The sequence below is a fragment of the Gopherus evgoodei genome, chromosome 4 (genome assembly GCF_007399415.2).
Source record: "Gopherus evgoodei ecotype Sinaloan lineage chromosome 4, rGopEvg1_v1.p, whole genome shotgun sequence".
NCBI classification, from domain to species: domain Eukaryota; kingdom Metazoa; phylum Chordata; order Testudines; family Testudinidae; genus Gopherus; species Gopherus evgoodei.
The window spans coordinates 421,672-441,180 of NC_044325.1; positions in this window are offsets into that span (position 1 = coordinate 421,672).

Below are 19,509 nucleotides of genomic sequence, written 5' to 3' on the forward strand. Positions count from 1 at the left end.
TTGTTTTAAACCTGCTGCCTATTAGATAGGTAATTCCTTGGCGTGGGGTCCATTGAATTAATGAGAAAGGCAAAGCATGGAAGAAGAGAAGGATTGATTATTACCTTCATTTTTTCAGATGGGGAATTGAGAGATGAAGTGACTTGCTCAAAGTCATGCAGGGAGCCAATGGCACAGTTGGACAACTGAAACCAAATCTCTCAAATCCAAGTCCAATGTTTCAGCATGGTCAGCCTTCATCTGTGACTCAAAAACTGGAATGTAACCATGAAGTAGATTAATGCACAGAGTTCAGGATTTACATTTGTATTTCTCCATTCTGCACACTTCAACTGCTATGTCTACAAAGACAGTAGGATGCAGAAGGTGTGAACTGCTTGATGACCCCAGCTGAGTTCAGGGCCTTGGCACACTGCAAGTTTTCAGGCCTCCTTAGTCTTAGAGGAGATTAGCTGCACCCTGGAGGAGCCTTTATAAATTTCAGGTGTAACAGCTCCATAGGCCTGACATCCCAGATTGCCACATTCATCCACAAATGCTTGTTGTTCAATGGACAGGGAGGTGGTTTAGATGGTCTGAGATTGGTAAACCACTTCTTCTACCTATCCCAGTAACTGATGTCCAATCATTTTGCAAGTATCCACCATCTTCATCTGTCCAAGGCAGTAATAAAGTCCACCTGCTTATCTTCTTCGATGCAATCCAGACATCATTTCCTCAGCATCTCTTTCCTACCACCCTCTTTTGACATGCTACCTTCACCTCATTCCCTTCATACATCCTGTCTTGGTTTAGACTCATGCAAAGTGGAGCTTCCTGGATTTTGTCAACCACATCAAGGAATTTTCTATCCTGATACTTGCCTTTTGAAATCTGTTTCTTTGTGTAACTCTTCTTATGATGTGAGGGTCTCTCATCTCAAACATGTGGAGGTTGTACCAGCAGTCTCTATCGCCCATCCTTCTACCCCATACAGCATTGTGGGCTGCACCATAACTCTGTACAGTTGGACTTTTCATACAGAACCCTTGAAATGTGATTTCACACTCTTCCAGCACTTCCCAGTCTGGATGGTCTCTGCCATTTAAACTTGGTATCTTCCGTGACGCACTGCAGGTGCGATTATGGAGACTTGTTGAAATTCTAACCCAGTGTGGAATGAACTTTCATAGAGCACTGAAGAGGTTAAAGGAAGAGTATTTAAATGGTAAAAAAGTTAGTTATTCCTCATGCTCACAGTTAATTTTTAAGAGTCCTAGAAACAGCAGGTGTTCCTGTCTGAAGGGTGACTGTACAGTATATGCACTTTCTCTAATGGAGTCTCTGGTTACAGAGAATGACACATTTGTTCTTAGATGAAAGCAAATCAGGATGGCCCTCAAGAATCTGAGACATTTGATGGTCATGCCAAAACCAGTGACAAATATGCCAAAATGACTTCACTGGAACTACGTTGTTCTAGACTGGGCTGCAGATGGCAGCCTTGTGCTACCACAGCTGGTGCTGGATGGAGCCCACTGCATTTTTCCTCTCTTCTGTTTTCTTGGGGGAGGGGATCTCTTAGCTTTTCCCTTACATCTGTGCAGTTACATTCACTGTGAAACACACCGTTCCAGCGTCTTTCCTGTGACTTCAGTAAAACATATTCCAGAGAGACGCTTATAGCAGTTAGCTACTGTTGTAAAATACACAGAGATTTATCTTCCTGTGGGTCATTCATTTCAAAGGGTATAATTTGGTGTATTACAGGGCATAAGAACACTGTCATGTGAGGTTACATTCCAGTGATGTGAAAGTCCAGATACTTGGCCTTTCCTGCCTAAGGACTCTGCATGCTCTCCACTGACTCTGGCACAATGGAAACAGGGAGTGACAGTCACAAGAGCAAACTAGTTTCCCCATCAAGGATATTTACAATTTTCCAGACAAAATAGTCATCTCTGTGGTGGCTCCCTGACCCCAGCCAGTGAGAGATTCCAGGTGAGGTTAGGGATTGCTGAAGCAGTGGTGGGACTGGTCTGACAAGACAGTAGAGGCTCATCTCTCCGAAAAAGTCTGGCTGCAGGAGGCATCTGCTCACTCTGTAGCTACTCATCTTAACACCAGAAAAAAGGTATATAAAATGGATAAGGGCCCCAAATTTAACCCCACTAGCTGACTTCTGCTCCCAATTAAAGCATTAAAGTTAAATAGCATTAACAAAACTTTTGCCTCATGGATAACTGAAGAGTTGCACAGCCCAGAATTGCAGCCCCTTGTCCTAAGTGCTGGGGGAGTTTGATAATGATCAGTTTCTGTGATTTCAGAAGCCTCATGATTTTGTTTTATTTTTAAGTTCTAGTTCTGCAATTGCCATTCGCACTCCTAGTGTGCTAGCCATTTCCCTGCTCTGCTGAGCCAGCCAACAACAAAAGGAAGGGCCAGTAACTCAGGAAAGGAGCTCCCTCCCTCTGTGCAGTCAGCAACAATTGCAGTAACAGCATCTCAAAGTCGTGGGGAAAACAAGGAAGAGATGGAAATGGATGAAAAGGTGAACAAATGGAGGAGGAAAGTTTAGCTGTGTGTGTGGGGAAAAATGGCAAAGAGCGGAGTGTGCATTTTTCTTTCCACATTCCTTTAATCTGGAACAAAGTTAAGAGGAAGAAAGAAAACTTGTAAAGCCTTCAGGAGAGAGTAAACTATGAATTTGCTCTGTGAAGTTCTGCAGCTGAAATGAAAAATAAAATGGCCAATGCCTGTGCAATCGACAGGCTCCTTTGCACTTAGTGAAGTCAATGGTAAAGATGCCACCAAATGCAATGAGGCAGGACCCTGAAAGCAGAATCACAGCACAACAGAGACTGGCAGAGCAAGGCTGCACTTCCTTTCTGCATTTCACACTAAAACAGAGAGAAGCAGACAAGGGGCTGGGAGAGAAGGAAAGTACAAAGAAAAAACATGGGAACAAGTAAAAGGTAGGATTGAGCTGGGGACAGAAAGTGGGGCAGGTGCACATGTCTGTCTTGGGACTCAGGCTAAAGAAACCTGACCTGTTTTTTGAAACTTTTCAGACAGCAGCAGCTCTCCCAAAAGTTGCATGTTAAATCAAATAAACTCTGTCTCCATATATGTTTATTTTCCTTCCTAAGCATGGAATCTGGAGCTCTGTTTAAACACTAAGATTTATATCCTACCTGTGAACATTAAGCAAAGAAGCAAGCTGAAAGGCGAGTTGCTCCTTTTGTTTTCCTAAATGTTGAAGCAGTGCAGACAATAGAGAGCTTAGCACGAAGCTGAATGCATCTTCATGCTGGTATAAAAATAAATCGAGTGTTCCTGGGGCTCGCTGGGCTGTTCCTAATCCTGAGGCTGCACAGAATGAGACAATACAAACAGGGGTGGCTCTAGGTTTTTTGCCACCCCAAGCACGGCAGACAGGACGGACGTCTGCAGGAAGTCCACTGAAGCCGTGGACTAGTGGACCCTCCAAAGGCAAACCACCGGAGGCAGCCTGCCTGCCACCCTCGTGGCACCAGCAGAGCGCCCCCCCGCAGCTTGCTGCCCCTGAATACAAACCATTAAGAGAAAAGAGGACATAGATTCTAACCACCATATTTTATCCCTGCGGTTCTGGTGCAAAAAATGATCCTTTCAATTAAAAACAGTTAATTGAAAACAATAAATTGTGAGCTACATTTAGATAAACTACAATAGTTATGTGGATTTGAGGAAATAGAACCAGTTTTATGGTCCCTTAATCCTAATAGTCAATCAGGAATAGAACTGATCAGAGCTTAAGTTATGAGCCGTCTGTTAAGAAAAATCCATGCTAGCAGGAAGAGTGATCTGGAGACTATAATGGAATGCTAAACAATATGATAGTGTTCTGCTGTTAAGTGATGCGGTTTGTAAAATACCTTATTAAAGCAACCCTCAGTCATACCTGGCAGATCATTAAAGGGTCTGATGAGGAACACATCAGGTGTGTACCAGCCTCAGAAGGAGGCTTGATAGTCAGTCCATCTCTCTCAAGGAACATGACGAGCTATTAGCAGTAGGATTAGTAGCAGAGGAGAACAGAGACAGAAGGAACAAAGACTGCAGGATCTCATCAACATGCCACTCTTCAATGCCTCTGAGAACTTTAACTTTGACCAACCTTCACCATGGGTAGACTGGATGCAGTATTTATTTTGCAAGATGGCTCATTGTGAACAAGCTCACAAGGAAACTGGAGATATACAAGTATTTTCTTTAATTTATGCTATGGCAGAGCACATCTCTAAATCCTTTTACTTTACTGAAGACAGTCACAAAGATGACTATGAAGGGGTTCTGGCTATATTTGCTACATATTTTATTTTCCAGAGAAATTTGGTTTATGAAAGAGCATGTTTTCAGCAGAGAATTCAGGAACCAGAGGAAAGTTATAAAATATTCAAAAGATCTCCAAATACAGTGGTTGAAAACTGATTTTTGGGGATGCAAAACAAGAAAATATCATAAACAGGCTGGTTATTGGGTTAAGAGATAAAAAGCTTTCACAGCAGCTACAGTTGAAAAAAGATTAGCCAGATTAGTCTGTGTAGCCACAGCTACACAGAAAGCAAGGCAGGATCAATTTGGAAAAAACAAACCCAGAAACTAGCTTAGAAGCTATAAATAGACACTTGAGGGTTAAATTTAATCCTAAAATCCTGAGGCAAGGAGAGGAAACTCCCAGGCCAAGAGGGCCAAATTCCAGCCAACATGCATAAGGTGTGGAAAAAGCCATATCCCAAGAGGTGATGCTTGTTCATCCAGAAGCACATGGTATAATAAATGCATGATGAAATGTGGACATTCTGCAGCTGTTTGCCATACCAGAGCTGTCATGGTGTTGACTCACAGACAATCAAGAGCTACTATTTCTGGGATGGAGTATTTGTGATGACACAAAGCTTGCCTGGATAGTGAAATTGAATAATTCATGGCAAGAATATTTACTTTAAAATGGACTCAGGAGCAGATGTCACAGTCATCTCGCAAGGGACTTATCATCTTCAACCCCTCCCAGAGCTGAAGTCAGCTGACAAATCTGACTAGCCCTGGATGGATTCTGAACCTCATAGGTCAGTTCACCATGGAAACAACTTACAAAGACAAAAGCTTTGCATTCACAGTGCATGTGATCAAAGGGTTACAGACAAATGGCCTCCTGAACCACAAAGTGGCAGCCATGATGGGCCTAGTGAGAAAGGTGGAGGAACTCGACAGAGGATTTGATAAGGCTTTTGAAAGGCGATCTAGTACGAATCAATTTTAAAAGAATGCTAAACCATACAATGTACAAACACCCCTACCAGAAAGACCTTGCAAGAGACCAGCGACAAATTTATACTATAATAATAATAATAAATGGAGATATACCTATCTCATAGAACTGGAAGGGACCTTGAAAGGTCATCAAGTCCAGTCCCCTACCTTCACTAGCAGGACCAAGTTGGGTTTTTTGTGTGTGCCCCAGATCCCAAGTTGGGTTTTTTGTGTGGCCCCCTCAAGGATTGAACTCACAACCCTGGGTTTAGCAGGCCAATGCTCAAACCACTGAGCTATCCCTCCCCCTAATTAAGAGGACATCATTACCTGGCTATTGTGGACTATTTTTTTAGGCACTCAGAAGTAATGTATTTGAAAGATGTAACATGTGACAGTGTTAGAGAAACTGACACGCATTTTTGCTCATTTCGATATTCCAGGGCAACTAGTGACAGACAAGAGGCCACAATACATTGCACCAGAATTTAAAGTCATTCCAAACTAAGTATGATGTTGATCATATTACTAGCAGCCCACATTACCCACAAGTGAACAAAGAGGCTGAGAGAGCTGTACAGACAGCCAAGAAAATCCTATAGCAGGAAGATCCATTCCTTGCTCTTCTGAGTTACGGATCAAACACCAAGAGTGGTCACTGGATATAGGCCAGCACAACTCCTGAATTGAAGACAACTCAGAACTACTGTTCCAACGTTGGGGGAAAAACTATTTCTAAAGGGGCCAGACATGAAAAAAAGAGTAGCCAAACTGGATAAAAAAGCTCAAAGTGCTTATGTACACTTTTATATCAGATGTCACTCAGAGAACTGCCAGGGTGACTGTGTTCATGCCAAACTGGATGGATAACTCCAGCTGTCATGAAGAAAAAGAATTCAGTGCCCAGATCATATGTGATCAAGACCAACAGTGGAGAGTTCAGTAGGAACCATTTACATCTACAGATTGCTGTGTTGATTGTTATTTCTGAGGAACAAATTCTACAGATGGATGCAGAACAAGAAAACCACTCAAGGATTCCAAACTGACCAGAGCCAGTCATTGCAACTAATGGACAGCCAGATGACCAGGTGGTCATTGTTAGGGTTATGTCATTAGAAAATCTGCATGATTCAGAGCCACTTAACAGGCTGATCTGTACTGAACTGCAAAAGACAGTGTGATATGGTAGGAATGTAGAACTGAAAGGGGGAAGATGGACTGGAATGCTAAAATGTATGACACCATTCAGCCACTAGGTGGCATGGTGTGTACAATACCTTATTTAAGATAAACATGGCCATGCCTGGCAGAGCATTAAAGGATCTTACGATGAACATGTCTGCTGTGTACCAGGCTAAGAAGGAAGCTCGTTAGCTAGTTCATATTTGGTACAGGAACAAGACAGGGATTGAAAGTGCTGAGATGTTCAGACATCAGTCTCTTCAAAGGGGCATTTCTGTTGCAAGAGGAGGAAGGGCAGTTAAGGAGCTTGCCCATGAGGAGGGAAGGATGAAGTTAGAAACTCCATGTCCAGTATTAAGGTATCAGAAAATGCCATGTTTCCTTCCTCCTAGAGACACTCTGGTCACTAGGTCAGCCTCGGCACCTCAGCACTGCTGCTTGAGAACAAACAAGGGACAAAGAAGATAGCAGGAAACCTTAACACGATGGAGCCAACTCACATCAAGCAGAGTAGGGAAGGATGGGAAGGACCAGACAGCCCTGAGGTGGGATTAAATTAGGCAATTATAATGCAGAAAGCAAGGTCATGTGATGAGCACATGGCTGATCTTGAGAGGTAATGGGTCAGACTGTTGTATTTAAGCTGCACAGTTCTCACTGGAGATTATCAAGAATTACCAAAGCACTGAGAGGAAGGGCAGCCTTGTTGTTACTGCAGTGGATTAGGCCTCAGGAGCTCTGAGTTCAGTTCTCAGCTCAGCCAGCGACTATGTAACCTTGGTCATGTCACTTTATCACACTGCACTTCAATTCTCCAGCTACAAAATGGTGACTCTTCCTCACATTAATTTGGACGATAAGTTCTTAGTATGTGTCTGTACAGCACCTAACACAGTGGAGCTCTGATTTGGGTTGGGATCCTCCAATACAAAAACAGATGAAAACAAATTCCTTTGTGCTTAATGACTTATATGTAGAGTTACTATCACTATCCAAATCTAAACAAGTCATTTTAGCAAACCATTTTTCCTCAGACATAGAACCCTAAGCCAATATCTCAATATCGGTATAACCTTTAATTAATTGGAAGCAGTGAACCTTGTTTTTTGTGCCCCGGGATACCAAGGTGGTTGAACTGATAAGAAAGCAGATAACTTAGCTTTTTCTTGAGAAAGGTCTCTGATATCAGATTTTGTCATAGATTTATAGATCTAGGACTGGAAGGGACCTCGAGAGGTCAGAGTCCAGTCCCCTGCCCTCATGGCAGGACCAAATACTGTCTAGACCATCCCTGATAGACATTTATCTAACCTACTCTTAAATACCTCCACAGATGGAGATTCCACAACCTCCCTATGCAGTTTATTCCAGTGTTTAACTACCCTGACAGTTAGAAACTTTCCTAATGTCCAACCTAAATCTCCATTGCTGCAGTTTAAGCCCATTGCTTCTTGTTCTAGCATTAGAGACTAAGGTGAACAAGTTTTCTTCCTCCTCATGACACCCTTTTAGACACCTGAAAACTGCTATCATGTCCCCTTTCAGTCTTCTCTTTTCCAAACTAAACAAACTCAATTCTTTCAGCCTTCCTTCATAGGTCATGTTCTCAAGACCTTTAATCATTCTTGTTGCTCTTCTCTGGACCCTCTCCAATTTCTCCACATCTTTCTTGAAATGCGGTGTCCAGAACTGGACACAATGCTCCAGTTGAGGCCTAACCAGCACAGAGTAGAGCGGAAGAATGACTTCTTGTGTCTTGCTCACAACACACCTGTTAATGCATCCCAGAATCACGTTTGCTTTTTTTGCAACAGCATCACACTGTTGACTCATATTTAGTTTGTGGTCCACTATGACCCCTAGATCTTTCTGCCATACTCCTTCCTAGACAGTCTCTTCCCATTCTGTATGTGTGAAACTGATTGTTCCTTCCTAAGTGGAGCACTTTGCATTTATCTTTATTAAACTTAATCCAGTTTACCTCAGATCATTTCTCCAATTTGTCCAGATCATTTTGAATTATGACCCTGTCCTCTAAAGCAGTTGCAATCCCTCCCAGTTTGGTATCATTTGCAAACTGAATAAGTGTACTTTCTATGCCGACATCTAAGTCGTTGACGAAGATATTGAACAGAGCTGGTCCCAAAACAGACCCCTGCGGAACCCCACTTGTTATACCTTTCCAGCAGGATTGGGAACCATTAATAACCACTCTCTGAGTATAGTTATCCAGCCAGTTATGCACCCACCTTATAGTAGCCCCATCTAAGTTGTATTTGCCTAGTTTAATCGATAAGAATACCATGCGAGACTGTATCAAATGCCTTACTAAAGTCTAGATATACCACATCCACCGCTTCTCCCTTATCCACAAGACTTGTTATCCTATCAAAGAAAGCTATCAGACTGGTTTGACACGATTTGTCCTTTGTTTTCACTTTAGGTATTGGTAACACACATGCACACAAAAAAACCCACCACCACAAAGAGTTGTCTGTTAGAGACCTCCTTGCATTCAACTGTGCCTTCCTCAATTATCAGATTGTGCATATCATGTTGTTGTGAACCTTGAATTGTTTATGTAATTCACATAAAAGAGAGCATTGGCTAAAATGTGATGTTCTGTCAGATTTTAAATACATACTTGCATTTAGCTCTGTATGAGCCCCTGACATCTTCGTATCAACAGCAGGAAATACAGTGGAACTTCAGAGTTACAAACACTGGAGTTAGGAACTGATTAGTTAAGTACTCACCTAATTTAGAACCAGAAGTACACAGTCAGGCAGCAGCAGAAACAAAAATACATAAAGCAAACAGTACAGTGCTGTGTTAAATGTAAACTACTTCAAAAAAGCCAATGGAAAAGCAGCATTTTTCTTCTGCATAGTAAAGTTTCAAAGCTATATTAAGCCAATGTTCCATTGTAAACTTTCGAAAGAACCACCATAATGTTTTGTTCAGAGTTACAAATGTTTCAGAGATATGAACAATCTCCATTCCCGAGGCTTTCGTTACTGAGGTTCTGTATAGACAATCTGAGTCTGACAACAGTCACTGCATAGAAAGGAAAAACTTTCAAACTCTTGCTGTCTCCCCCCTACCCCCCCTTTATAGAGCCATTTTGACAGATTCGTTATAAAATGTAATCCATCAACACTGGAAATCAGTGTCATTATTGCAAGAACATGTTGTTTTGGCTCTGAAATGTGCACCCATATGGCCAAGGCAGGAGATGAATTATTTAATTAAAATCTTGCACTGCTGTTCCTTACTGCATTGTTCCTCTGTACCAAAGTGTTTATGCAGAGTAACAAGCAGAGCAGCTCTCTTGCTGGCCAGCACACGTGCCTACATGCGGGCTGTGAACTCATCAGTTTGAATCAATAAGCAAGGTTGAGCCTAGTCATTGCTTGGATGGCAACCTTTAGGGAAAACTCACAGGGCTACAGGAAGGAGCTGGTTAATTACATTCCATTTTCAGCCCCCTGTGGTTCTTGGTGTCCCAAGGGTGAGAGAGCAGCATTGCTGACTGAATGGCCAATCTCTGGCTTTTCTGAAAGCAGGAATGCCAGTGCTAATGCCAACCCAGGAAGGAGAATTCTGACAAGATTGCTAGGCCAAAGGAGCTAATGTAAGTTCAGCATTCAAGCCTTCTGAGCTCATCTCCGTGAGGTCATGTGAGTTAGCAGCCTACCTGCTCCCGTGGGAGGCACAGGAATAAGTCACAGGTTCCCCAGCAGCACATGTGCAGGCACTGTGTCGCCAGCTAATTACATACCTGTAACCTAGGGAATAAAGTTCCTGTGGTTTCACTCTGAGCTCTGGTCTCACAAGTATTATTTGTATTGCAGGGGCCAATAGAGGCTTCAGCTGAAACTGGAATGCCATGGTGCTGGGTGCTGCACAAACAGAGATAATCGCTCACCACTTGAATTGTTTACAGTCTAAAAATAGAAAAGATGGAAAAAAAACATGAGTGAAAGGGAGAACAAGTGACTGGTCCAGTCAGACAATTCCAGATTCAACCAGATATGCAGAGCCCCAGCCCAGGGTCAGGGGAAGGAGTGAAGAAAATGTTCTATTGATTTTACTCAGCTGTTACATTTAATTCCATGTGTGGCTGCAACTCTTCCAAACTGCTACTCAATCAGTTATGAGAGCTTGGCAAAACATCAGTTTGATGTTGAAAATGTATTTATTGCTTACAATTATTGGCTGTGTAATTTTTCTAACTCTCGCTCTGTAGATTGTTCATGAGAAGTTTATTCTAGTATCCAATATTTGAGCAGTGTTGGGTACTTTGGATTGAACACATAGAACCATACTATTGGACCTGACCCCTAACACTAACAAACAACTCTGAGAATCAGATTTTTGGTGCATGTATTCTAATTAGAGAATTCAAATTTTGCTTTACGTAAACAGACTTCAGTATTTGCTTAAAATCCACCATGCATTATAGAATCACAGACTATCAGGATTGGAAGGGACTTCAGGAGGTCATCTAGTCCAACCCCCTGCTCAAAGCAGGACTAATCCCCAACTAAATCATCCCAGTCAGGGCTTTGTCAAGCCTGACCTTAAAAACCTCTAACGAAGGAGATTCCACTGCCTCCCTAGGTAACCCATTCCACTGCTTCACCATCAAGTTTTTCCTAATACCAAAACCACCAAGTTTTTCCTAATATTCAACCTAAACCTCCCCCACTGCAACTTGAGACCATTACTCCTTGTTCTGTCATCTGCTACCACTGAGAACAGTCTAGATCCATCCTCTTTGGAACCCCGTTTCAGGTAGTTGAAAGCAGCTATCAAATCCCCCCTCATTCTTCTCTTCTGCAGAATAAATTAATCCCAGTTCCCTCGACCTCTCCTCATAAGTCATGTGGTCCAGGCTCCTAATCATTTGTTTCCCTCCGCTGGACTTCTTTCAATTTATTTACATCCTTCTTGTAGTGTGGGGCCCAAAACTAGACACAGTACTCCAGATGAGGCCTCACCAGCGTCAAATAGAGGGAAATGATCATGTCTTTTGATCTGCTGGCAATGCCCCTATTTATACAGTCCAAAATGCCATTAGCCTTCTTGGCAACAAGGGCACACTGTTGACTCATATCCAGCTTCTCATCCACTCTAACCCCTAGGTCCTTTTCTGCAGAACTGCTGCCTAGCCACTCGGTCCCCAGTCTGTAGCAGTGCATGGGATTCTTCCATCCTAAGTGCAGGACTCTGCACCTGTTCTTGTTGAAACTCAGATTTCTTTTGGCCCAATCTTCTAATTTGTCTAGATCCCTCTGTATCCTATCCCTACCCTCCAGCATTTCTACCACTCCTCCCCGTTTAGTGTCATCTGCAAACTTGCTGAGGGTGCAGTCCACTCCATACTCCAGATCATTGAAGATATTGAACAAAACTGAACTGACCCTTGGGTCACTCCGCTTGAAACCGGTTGCCAACTAGACATGGAGCCATTGATCATTACCCACTGAGCCCAATCTAACCAGCTTTCTATCAACCTTATAGTCCATTCATCCAGCTCATATTTCTTTAAACTTGCTGGCAAGAATACTGTGGGAGACCATATCAAAAACTTTGCTAAAGTCAAGGAATAAACATGTTCACTGCTTTCCCCTCATCCACAGAGGGAGTTATCTCCTCATAGAAGGCAATTGGATTAGTTAGGCATGACTTGCCCTTGATGAATCTACGCTGATTGTTCCTGATCACATTCCTCTTTTCTGAATGCTTCAGAATTGATTCCATATGAATGTTATTGCTAGTGAACTCATTTATGAGGATGTTTTTTGACTCCATGAAAGCACCATGGACCGAATCACAATGAAAATCACAAAATGGTGGTGGGAAATATTTTCCAGCATTTACCCAGCTTTGCCAAAACCTGATTGGGAATTGCACATTCCCCTCAGAGACTGCTGAGAAGAGAGTAGCACTCAAGGTGCCAAAAGTTTCTTGAGAAACAACTTCAGGTGTATTTGAGTGGCTGCCTGTGAAGCATTTGAAATCTTTTGCTTTAGATCTTCTGGGGTAGTCCGAGACAGCATCACTTTCATAGGCATGTACAGCACATTTCATTAGGGTGTGCACCCAGGGAGCCCTGCTCAAGCCTCGCACCCACCCCGATCCACTCCCTCCCACTTCCGAACCCCGACTGCCCCCCTCTCAGAACCCCCAACTCCCTTGCTTCTTGTCCCCTGACTGCCCCCTCCTGAGACCCCCACCCGTAACTGCCTCCCTAGGACCCTACCCCCTACCTGTCCCTTGACTGCCCAACCCTTAGCCACACCCCTGCCCCCAGACAGGACCCCTGCGACTTCAACACCCCATCCAAACACCCCCATTCCCCATCCCCTCACTGCACCCCAAGACTCTCTGGCCCATATCCCACCCCCCTGGCCCATCCCGGCCCCCTTACTTGCTGCCACTCAGAACAGAGTCCTCACCAAATCCCACCCCCGGACATCCCCTTGACCAGTGATGTGATGGCACTTACGGGGCAGGCGCAGAGAGCGCCAGCCAAGCTGGAGCACAATATTGGAAGAGCGCTATGACTGACATAAGTCAAAGGTCACGTGTAGCACTGGGGAGGCAGTGATTGGCTGGGCAGGCCCAGGCGGGGGGCAAGGAGGGGTCACAGCAGCAGCATGACATTCACTGAGAGACAAAATTACAATAACTTTGTCACTCCGACTCATAGGTGCTGACTTTTGGTTTTGCCGATGGGTTCCCCCTCCTGGTTCCACCCCCTAATCCAAGGCTCTGCCCCCACTCCACCTCTTCCTGCCCCATCCCCCTACACTCCCTGAACACCACCTTCTTGCCAACTCCTTCCCCTAAATGCCTCTCATCAGCTGCTCACTCTTTCCGCCCCCTCCTGCCTTACGAGTGAGGTGTGGGTGCTGGAGGGGAGCTCTGCTAGTTTTGAGGGGAGGATATTTTCAACATATTTATACACTTTCATTCTAGTTATTGAAAGTGTGTCTATCACTTGTATCTCTCTCTGCTCCTCACTTCCTGGTGGCTCTGTTTAGTGCCTGCTCCCACCCACACTCAAAGCATCTCTGTCTCCCCCGAACCCCCACCCCCTGCAGCCAGCCTAGAAACTACACACTCTGGCACAGAAAGAAATTTAATTCAGCAGCCCAGAATAGAAATGGCCTGTTCATTCATTCCACTATGTCACTCCAGCTCTTCTCAATCCCAGGGCTGCAGCCCACACCAGCTTTGACTCCTTCACTAAACTTTTGTGGAGCCTCTGGTGGGACCATGTCCAAAGGCAGGGGAGTGGGGGCCAGTTGCTTCCTCCACTGGGCTGCAGCAGCTCAGCACCCTGAAGCAAGAACAGCTCAGGTGTTCCAAGGTGAAGCAGGACAGCATCTCCTGACTTGAAGCTGATACAGGGGGATGGATGCAAGGGAAGGAATTCCCTAGGAGCTGGGGGGGGGGGGTATGGCAGATCCCGGAGAAAGGGATCAGTCCTTTATGCAGAGGGGATGCTGATCGGTGGGGGAAGGAATAAACTTCCTCTGGGAGGAAAAGTCCCCCATGCAGCCTTGATCTGGGCATGGAGGAGGGAGAGACAGTTTTCAGCTGAGCAAACTGTACTTTCCCAGGCATGAGAGAACCATGGGGGTTCTGCCTGTGTGGGATGGGGATGGGCAGCATCCAGGCTGTGGGAGGCTGCTCATTTGCAGCTGGGACTGCAGTGAAGCCACTTTGGACAGGTAAAGAAGGGGGAGAGGGCGAGCTGTGGGCCCCAGCCCATTTTCACTCATCAGACACAAGGGAGAACTTTTCTTAAAGGAGCTATGCCCTTTGGTTTGTCCTCCTGCCCAGCACTAAGAGGGTCTGCAGCTGGCTTCTCCTGGCTGAAAGGGGAGCACAGGTCCTGGGGGAAACACCAGGATGGGCTAAGACTGGCTGACTCAGTCCTTGAGAAAGCCCCCAGCCTATACTCCCCCCAGCAGCCCCCTGGAGCCAACCCAGAGGCTGCCCACCCCATCTCCCCCACTCCTCTGCAGCTAGCCCAGAAGCTGCCATGCCCTGGCTGCTGGTTCCCCCCAGCCCAGCTCCCACTACCCTGAAAATCAGAGAGACTCACCTCTGCCTGCAGTCTGGGAGCTTCAGCAGCGCAGGGCAAACAGCTGATAGGAGGGGACTTCCCGCCAAACAGCCAACTGGCTGCAGCCAGCCAAAGAGCTGATGAAGGCTGCTGCAGATGCTAAATAGCTGATTGGCAGCTGCCAACAGCTGATCTCCAGGAGGAAGGGGGGTGCTAAGCAACCTCCTCCTCAGAGCCTCCAGCGGGGGAGCAGCCTGAGCAGCCCTCCCAGAGGGAGCTCAGGCATGAGGAGGCACTGTACTGAGAGCAGCAGATGGGCCCTTTCCTGGAGGCCTCGCAGTAGAGCCAGACCAGGCAGAGCCCAGGTGGGGGAAGGGGCAGAACACACCTGCAGCGTGAACAAATGTCATGTTAGAGCCACACTTTGGGGGGCAGAGGGGGACAAGCTGAACATGAAGGGCAGGAGAGGGGAAGAGGGCAGGTGTGGTGGTGTAGGGCCTGACTGGGGGTGGGCTGGAGCTACCAGCCCATCAGCACAGGGCAGAGAAAATTCAGTCGCACAGCTCTCTGAATGCCCAGAGGAGGGGGTGGTGCTGTTGGACTGGGCCGGATGAAAGGCAGGATGGAGCCATGCTCCCCCCATGTCAAAAGAAATCTTCCCCCCATCCCCCTGATGTTCCTGCCAACACATTCAAACTGACAGCCAAGCCCAGAGACACTTTCTGCTCCCCCTAACAGTAACGTGCCAGCAGGGTACAGAGCACCGCTAGAGAAGCAACTCAAGAAGCTGAATCTGACTCTTCCTGCCCCTCCACTAGTGCCAGGTTCACAATGGCTCCAGCGACTCCATGGAGCCGGGCCCCATGATCAGAAGGGGCTCTGCCCTGCTCTGCTTGCACTGCACCCTGAGACCCCATTGGCTCCCCCCACCCACCACTTGCTGTCTCTGGCCTCTTTGCCCCCTGACCCCACCCCCTGCTCCTTTCAACCCCCTGGCTGGACCCCAGTGCACCTCCAGCTCCAGGCAGTTTCTACTTCCTACCACCTGTGGGGCCCACCTGTCTCCTTGGAGCTGAGCCACCTGGGACTAGTGCAGGAGCCTGGCCAGTCTCAGCCAGGTATGTGTGGGGGAAACAGTGTAGAGGGCTGGGCTTGGAAGAGCAATGGCTACCCTTGCCATGCCAGGCCCCATTGCCTCTGGCTGGCCCCTCACTCTGGGGACTGACCTCCCTGCGCCATGCTCCACTGCCCACAAACATGTTTGACGCCAGGCCCACAAAAGATGAATCCAGCCCTGCCCTCCACATGGTGCCAGAGAGCAGAGATGAGGCAGCGGGAGTGTGCTGAGCTTGTGGGCAGGTGAGAGTCAGTGTCTTTCCCCACTATGGCAGGGCCCATCTTCTTCCTGACTGGTCCTTGTGGGGACAGCTCTCTGCGGAGGGGAGGGAGTCCCATGGACAGGAGGCTGGAGCCTTGCTAGCACCCACTCAGCTAAGCATGTAGTAAGCACCTGGCCCCAACTCCCACACGGGCCCCAGCAAGGTGCACTGTAATCTTTAAGTGAACTGAAAGCAGCACTAAACACGCAAGCACGGCCACTCACCCCATGAGTCTGTGCTCACTCCTTCAGCAGGCATCTCTTGCACATACAGAATGACTTCTTACTGCCTTGACATCCCTCACTAGGTGTTACTTGGAGATAGACATCAGGAAGGAGCTGCTTTCCCCCTGACTCAGCTCAGTTGCTGGACCAGTGCCCTGATTTGAAGTTTCTGTAGCAGCTTCCCCTCCTTAGTGTTTAGTGACAGCCTAGCTATGCTCTGTCATAACCATATGTATTCACGAAAGCAGCTGCAAACAGCCTCCTGCTGCTATATTATTCAATATGGATGCCTAGTGTGACTGCTCACATTGAGCATGCTTAGTGAAGCCCAATTTGGCTTTCCCAATGCGACTGCTATCTTGCCTTCACTCTTTGGGGCATGCTCTCTCCCATGAAAAAGCAGCAATGGGCATTTTGCCTTTAGCTTCACAGGGATGTGGACCAGGTGTTAAAGTAGAATGGGGATTAATGCTATTGCTGTGCTTTTCAGTCACCTAACTTTGTAAAGAAATGCTGTACCCAACTACATTTACCCTTTGACCTGATAGAGCATGTGATTGTTATCTTGTTGTTTAGTATTGATTTTCCCTTCTTGTTAGCGAGTGAAAGATCACTGTGACAGTTTAGTCTAAGCAAGCAGCAAAAATTCAAAGATTGTCTGAATGTTCCCTGCAAAGGTTGTCCAGTTTTTGGTTGTTAATGTCTTTGTTCACTGATGTGTTTGGCCTTGGGAATATTCCTAGAGAGATCAGCCACCTCAGCTTCTGAAAATATAACATACAAAATGTGAAGAGTTCTGTCAGGTCACAACACAGTAGAAGAACAGGAAGGCATCATCATACTCTCATCCCTGTCTCTAGACATTGGCAGATATGCGAGATTAATGCTGTGATATGTTAAAACAAATAAAGTAAAACCTTTTTATTGATTTTATCCAATTACAGCACTCAGCTGTGAGCTGTCTGTCTCCCTCAAGCCATAACAAGAATCTTTAAACCCAGCCCAGTAATTAAAAGGTGCTTTACACAGGTTATATCCAAAGTCTGGTTCTAAAAAAAATAACCACTAGAGTAAATTCAGGCAAAAGCATCCTGAATTTAGAGGGACTTATAAAGTACAAACAACTTTTTTTTTCTTTTAGAAACCTTTTGGATTTTAAAGTAAATTCCTACACTTCTTATCAATTTACAAAGAAAATCAAACATGGAAACTGAGAGCCCCTTAAAACCCAAAACCAAATGTAGGCATTTTATTCTAGGAGACTTTCAAACAAGAGAGTTTTTCCATGAAAAGCAAATACCCTCAGAAACTCCAAGCAGAAGAAGCAGCATTATCCATGCATTCTCAGCAGTTCATTTGAACAGGAAAGTTAGACTAACTTGCTCTTGTTCTATGAACCACTGCACTGTATATGTAGTGTTTGCAGCCTTACATGAAAATGTTTTAAATCTTTGATACATCCTCAAGACACATTGTAACTTGAGTAGGTCTTATTTCTCTGGTGAATTATGAACATAAAAACAGCCATACTGGGTCAGACCAATAACCCATTTAGCCCAGTATTCTGTCTCTGACAGTGGCCAATGCCAGGTGCCCCAGTGGGAATGAATAGAACAGGGCAATTGTTGAGTGATCCACCCTCTTGTTCAGTCCCAGTTTCTGGCACTTGGAGGTTTAGGGACATCCACAGCACAGGATTACATCCTTGCCTGTAGTGACCAATAGCCATTGATGGATCTATCCTTCATGAACATACCTAATTCTTTTTTTGAACCAAGTTATACTTTTGGCCTTCACAACATCCCCTGCCAATGAGTTCCACAGGTTGTCTGTGCATCGTGTGAAGAAGTTCTTCCTTATGTTTGTTTCAAAACCTGCTACCTATTAATTTCATTTGATGATCCCCAATGGTTGTTATGTTGATATGAGCAGAGGCTGAAGTACCAGGGTATGTTTAGTTTGGAAAAGAGGAAACTGAGGGGAGACATGATAGTGGTCAAATACTTGCAAGGCTGCCATAAAAAAGATGGAGAAAAGTTGGACAAGAGACAATGGTTCAAACTACATCATAGCCAATTTAGATTAAATTTCAGGAAAAACTTCCGAACTGTAAAAACAATAGGACAATGGAACAGATGCCTAGGAAGGTCATAGAAGCTTCTTCACTGGAGGTTCTCAGTAGGAGGCTGGATAGCCACCTATCTTAAATAGTTTAGACCAGTGATTCTCAAACTTTTTTTTCCATACCACTTGAAAATTGATGAGGGTCTCGGTGGACCACTTACTGATCTTTCGAAATGTTGTTTGTACCATTAGCTAACCATTGTAAAGCAGTTTGGATAAGAATGTTATATGAAAAAATAAATTGCTTTTATTTGTAGAACAAAACCAAGTTAACAATTCATATTTTAATATCAGGAGTCTTACCTTTCTAATGCAATGGATGTGCCTACTCTTCCCCACCTCGGCAGCACCCTGAGTTGGGGCTGGGAAGGAGGGGAGTGTCTCTTCCTGGCGCCACAGCCCTGGAGAAAGTCAGTTCTTTCTTTGGGTGCCACAGCCCTGCACATCCCAAATTCCCCCCCACCCCTTTTCTCAACCTACTGCCCCCCTCTCACCTACCCCCATTCCGTCCCCCCCAGGCCACCACCTTACCTTACATGTGCATCTTCTCCAGGATCCAGGCACCTAATTAGTGAAGAATAGGTTAGAAGTCTATGTGGTTTCTATCCCCTCCCCCCCACCCATCTGTTGTTCAGTGTTCTTATGCTATCCTCTAAAATATCTGTCACTATCAGAGACAGGATACTGGGCTACATTGGATTAGACCAGTGGCCAATCTGGCAATTCCTATGGTTGTGTAAGAACATAATATTTGTTAAACTCAACCAGATAATCACTCCACCTAGAGTCAGATACCAGGCTAATAGTCAGAGCCAGAGTCTAGGGTTACCACCTGGCTGGTATTTGACTGAGCTGGCCAGTTATTTTATGTATTTGCCAGAAAAAGTTTAATCTGCTGAGGTTTTTTTTTTTTTTTTTTACACTACACACACAGGTCTAAAGATTGCATTATTTTCACAATGCACTGGATAACTAATGTAAAAAATTTCTGAGTCCCCCCTCCCTCCATCGCTCACATGCTCATTCTCATTGCAAGGCCCAAACAGGCATATTTATTATTTTGACAGATATATAATGTTAATTTCAGGTTCTTTGCTACATGATGCTAGAGCTGGCAGCAAAATTGTCAAAAAAGGTAATTTAAAAAAATGAAATTTCACAAAGATTTTCATGATTCTTTCCCTCCCCTCTTCCAATTTTTCATAACCAGCTCCATGCTTTTTGTTCACTAAAGTTATTG